Consider the following 6,060-nt stretch of genomic DNA (forward strand, 5'->3'; position numbering starts at 1 on the left):
TATGACCACCCATTGTGTGTACATAACATGTGTACATACACATTCCTTATTCTTCATATACACAAAGAATAAGAAGATCCTCACCACTTCTTAGAGGCTTGCTCCACCCACATAGTGTGTCTTCTACACTTCTCCTCCCTTACACTCCGCATACAGCGTGCATCACTTCCGCACCTAGCACTCTCACAAATACAAATTATACATCATGATTCAAGTGGCAGTTATGCTATCTAGCTAGGTACTAGTAGAGGCCCCATGGATAGCGAGAGAAAGAGTGGCATGTGGAGTGGTGGGTCGTGGTATGGCCAACCATGCACTATAGATGAACATGTACCAAGGGGTGGATTGGATGACATCATAGGGTCATGGGGGTACGGTGACTAAGATGTGGGTGGTTGTGTCTCCATGGATTGTGAAACATTGCCAAAATGTAGGGGTTGATCCTAGCCCACTAGTAGAAACTCGTTGTTGTAATAACAAATGTGTCGTAAACACATTGCACTCTCGCTCGATGTAGATGCAATGTTGTTGTAGAATTTCATTCTCCGTCTCCAAGCCACCCCATTGAGCAAGGCAGTTGAGGACTTCGTGAATGTACCTAAAAGCCACGTAAAGAAGCATACATTAACTACATTGACAACTATACTTTGTAACTTGAATCAATTCACAATTTATCAAGCCAAGAATTTTCTCTTCTCCACATCGAGCCAAACTTGGGTGATCCACAATGGATGAGAATCCATGAAGCCTCTCAAAATGGTTCCCAAATCATATCACTATCAACATCAAAACCATCACCGTCACCTGCAACAGCTTCGGCGTGATGATCCTCGAATGGAACCATTGGGAGCTCATCAAATTCACATATAGAACAAAGTCTCAACATGTAATGTGGTTTAGTATCACAACCAAAACAAGAATATAACTATCAGCAAACATATAGAAAAATGGCTAATACCAAAGTCTCAACTTGTAATATGGTTTAGGATTACAACAAAAACAAAAATATAACTATGATAAAAAAATATAGAGAAATGGTTTAGGGCTTACTGAATCTATGGAATCATTGATAATAGGATATGTGTGCCAAGTATATCCAAAGAAAAATGGTGTGAAGATGGCAAAAGTTTCACTCACAAGCTTCTTGGGTGACGACTTACAGATGGCTTGCTTGATGGGCCACTACAAATGCATCTTCCAACAATAAAAACTTTGTAGCTAGGTTAAATATACTCTTTGAGCTCTACAGAGAATACATTCCAATGGGGAATGTTGTCAATATCAACATCAATGTGTGATGTGTTGATAAGTCCGCCCACACAAGTTGCACCCCTCCGAGCCACCGGTCACGGTACATTAGGCTGGTGTGAGAGAGGTCACTTGCAAGCTTCCGCAATCCAAAAAAAAACGCAATGAATTTTTAATGTATTAGGTTTTAAAAATAGATACTAGTGCGTCATAAACTCACTCAAGGATGCTTTTTGGATCAAAAAGCGTCCTCTATAGATAGTTTATATCGATGAGCACTGCAAGATATAGGAGAATCACTCCGGCAACCCCAAGTTCCACCATAATTATGTTCGAGTGTGCTAGAGTTACATGAAAAACATATACAATTGTTGGAAATCACTTTGATGTACACATCATACATTTTCTTCTATTTGTATTTCTTACCACATGAATAGGAACCAAGAGTATCGAAAGGCCTTCTAAAATAATTTGAATAAGGGTGGCTGCAGTTGCCCTGTCCAGTTTGCACTAGAGGTGGTGCATGTTCAACCCCTAGACCTCGAATCCTATTATGTACTCAACCTATGTGGTTTCAGACGTCAGAGTCACCCTGTTCGAGATCTGAACCACCACCTTGTTGTTCACTCCTTTTAATCTATCACTTTTTTGGCTCTTCAATGAGCACTTGAGTTCTCTTGTTTCCACTAGATGGTCCTCTTATTACCGTTTTTGGGTTTGGACATCCCTTGGCCATGATAGTAGAAAGGGCATCTGAAAGATGATTAATGTGATGTTTGAGCTCTTGCCTTTTTCCCTCGCCTTTTGTGTAGTGCTATAAGTCATATAAAAAATGAGGGCACTAAACACCAATATGTATCATGGTTTTTGCATAAAAAAGATAGAAATTGCTATTGTATGCTTCCATTTTGTTCTCAAGGAACTTGCCAATGACATAGCCCAAAAACCATGGACAGTCTCTCCAAGCATGTTTACCATGGAGCTTGTTTATCCACTTGTTTGGATAGATCACATTCTCCTCTTTATCTGACTCTACCCATGTATCATTGAGGCACTGCAATCTTTTTTTGTGGGCGTCCATCCACTATCTACAATATACAATATTGACTACATTGACCAAAACACACAACATTGATCATGCATACACATAGATCGTAATAGTTAAATGCCTATATAGTAAGTGTCTCACTGTGCATGCATAGTACGATTACTCCTCTCTTTTCTGTGTGACCCATGTGGTTGACTTCCATTGCAAAAAAAAAAAATCCAATGTGATCTTTGCAGAAAGCTTGCATGTCCTCTTCAAGAGTTAGGCCGTAATCACGTGCACCACATTGATGAAGCATCTTCATAATTGAATTCTCAGACTCCATCTTCTCCATCAAGATCAATGACCCCTATACAAGAAGCATTAGTAATACCGCACTCAAAATATGCACCGCCATTCTCAAATGTTACTATACTTGTCTTTCCAACTGCTACCAGTAAACATGCATTTTTTGCCACAGCGAGAGTGGCTTCTCCTGTGTTAGAATATATATCTCAATCATTGAAATCTCGTCCTTCACCAATACTTTCACTAAACAATATTTCCTAACATGTAAAGATTATATAACATCATATTAATTTGCAAAAAAAATCACACTCAAAAGTAAAGAATAATCACTCCACAGGGCTAATATGTGCATCTGCAACTTTAGATACTTTGAAGAGGGTCATTTTGCATCCCTTGTCTCCCCAACTCATGAACAAAATGCACCTTCAAAAGAAATCTACTCCTTTCTCTAGATTAGCAATGACAAAAATTCTCAACTCCTTTCGAACAAAAAGTTATGTATAGCACTTAAAACCATGGCATAGATTTCTTTGTATTGTTCTTCTCTTCAAATGAACTCCCTTGTATTTTTTGCAGGTAAGTTGTGTTTTTCGACAATACATTGCATTTAAATTTTTCTAAAGTACGCAATATAAAGGTAGATTAAACTTTTAACACAATATATTTAAATCATCCAATGCATGTATACTCTAAATTACACTCACATTCCACAAGAGTTGAGCTAACAAAGACATTGGAAGTTTGGGCCCACAATTGCCAAGTTTTGCATCATAGAAATGTCATGGACAATAATGTGAGGCACATGAACTCGTGTAACAATTTAACTACCATTTAAAATTAGAGTGCAACAAAATAAATGTAAAGAACCTTACTTGTTGATCATATCAAGAATCAATAAAAACTCTATCATTTATGTGAGGATTAAACTTCACAAGCATGCACTCAACCTTTAGGGTTGTGAATTTATCTAGTCGCTCATGCATGCGTAATCTTTCCATGCATGAAGTCGATGGTTTATATCCCCCACACTGTGAATTTTTTTACTTCTATATGGTTGAGCTCTGAAATGGTCCTATTTTGATCATCGAAGGTGGTGAACACGACCAACTCTCTCCCACGAATAATGCGTCTTCGAAAGAAATGAGATCTTGCTTAAGAAAGGGTTCATGCACGATAAAATATGCCATCATAGATTGGTAGCTTCTTTTAGTTGTAGAAGTAGTGAGCTCTACAACACAATCATTTTTTTTCTTATGGTCAGATCAAAAGATGACAAAAAGAAATCCTCAGTAAATGGTGATTGTATTGCACAATATGTGCATCAATCCATCCAGGCAAAATGTGACTATCAACAACCGAATCAAAGAGGTCACTAAAAGGTTCACTACTGAAATTTTGTGGGTCTATAATTGTTGAGATCATTGCACTCGTCGATGGAGGTACGTGTGTAACCATCATTATAGATGCAACAACTATATATGTCATTGCTTACGACAAACTACTCTTTTGAATCATGTTAATTTGAATTAGACGATTGGTTCCTTTAATTTGATTTTGTGTGAGAATTGGCATTTTTTTGACAATGACAGAGGTGTGTGTGTGTGTGTGTGTGTGTGTGTGTGTGTGTGTGTGTGTGTGTGTGTGTGTGAGAGAGAGAGAGAGAGAGAGAGAGAGAGAGAGAGAGAGAGAGGGGGGGGGGGGGGGGGGGGGGGGGGGGGGGGGGGGGGGCAGGGGGGGTAGCGTGAGAGAGTGAGAGAAGGTGATGGTGAGAGAGAGCATGAGAGGAAGTGAGAGAGAGTGATGTGTGTGGGTGTGTATTATATATACATATATGTATATATGTATGTGTGTGTGTGTGTGTATACATATGAGTGTGACAAGCAAGATAGTGTCAACGTCTATTCTTCAATTTGATGGTATAGTTCAGAAAACCGGTGAGCAATAACTATAGGCTATGGCAAAGAAAATGGGTTCCTTGGTGGCAAACAATGAGTAATCGATCCATTCCATTTATTATAGCAATCATTTTTCAAATTTAAATTTATCCTACGTAGATATAATATGCTTGTAATTCTCCTTTCATTGAATTTTCGACGGTCTGTTTGTCAATGCATAATGTTTCGACCAAAGAATCATTTGATATCAATTCACTTCTTAATTTGAAACAGAATTGCACCTATCACTCCTTCCAAGGTATCCTGTGACATGGATTCGCAGTGCCTCTTTTAGAAATGTTTCAATGACATGGTCAAATAGAAGTATGAACCGGCATATTCTTTTAGATCATAGCAGATGAAGCACATGAGAATTGGAATACAGTACGCCCTGTGTTCAATGGCGGTAAGGACAATGTGATGGAGATGTTAGGAACAAAAGCGTAGCTAAATAGAGATTAGAGCGGTTTACTTAATAGAGAGATAATTTTCACGAGAGAGAGAGAGAGAGAGAGAGAGAGAGAGAGAGCAAGATATACGTGGTTCACCCAATGTGAGCACGTCCACGGGAAATTAACCACTCAATGGCTTTGCACTTCAAACTAGAAGTAGATTACAAAGGGATTAGCTACCCTTAATGGATCTCCCGTCTTGTTTCACTCTCAAAATCACTTCACACTTCATCAACTCACACACAAAAGATAGCACTATTACAAAACCAAGACCTTCGAAGAATTGTTTGTGGGCACAACTTATAAAGTGATAACTTATGTGCTACAAGTGATGTAAAATGTAATGGCTTTTATGAATATTAAATGTTTCATCTTTTTGATGTTTTGATCAAATTGCCCAATATTTAAGCAATAGAGCATTTTGAAAAAAAATGAAATGCATATGTATGTCTCACATGATCTATGTTTTTGTTGTTCAAGATCTTAAGAGGTGATGTATTTGTTACTTATGCTATGGACCTTTTTCTCACTATCCATATTCTCTTATCTTTGTCTCTCTCTTGCTCTCTTTGTGGTATGCTCTGTGTGTGTGTGTGTGTGTGAGACTCTCTCTCTCACACACAATGGAGAGGGTAAGTCATAAAAATAGATCATACAAATCTATGTGGTATGCATTCTCTCTCTTCCTATCTCACGTTCTCTCTTTAGAATCCTTTTGAAATCTGCACGTTGAATTTCAAAAAGCGTTAGCTAGAAAATGCTCGATTAAAAAAATCCCTTTTTTGTACAAAGCTCTTTCTCTACACAAGATAAACAACAATTATATGGGACATGAGAATCAAGACTAGTTCATGAGTCCATATTTTATTAAACTCCATTAGTGTTTTAATTGAATGGTTAAACTTTGCTTTAAGCTATGAGTAAGTTATGATGAATGCCACTCATTTACCCATCATGGATGCCAACAACAAGGTTGTCCCACCATTCTACTATCAATGTTGAAACTCTGGTGCACAAGTAACAATATACATTTACAAACGTGAATGCATGTCTACGTACATCTATATCCTATATCCATCTAACATATATG

The sequence above is a fragment of the Adiantum capillus-veneris genome, chromosome 1 (genome assembly GCF_014529385.1).
Source record: "Adiantum capillus-veneris isolate H3 chromosome 1, ASM1452938v2, whole genome shotgun sequence".
NCBI classification, from domain to species: Eukaryota; Viridiplantae; Streptophyta; class Polypodiopsida; order Polypodiales; family Pteridaceae; genus Adiantum; species Adiantum capillus-veneris.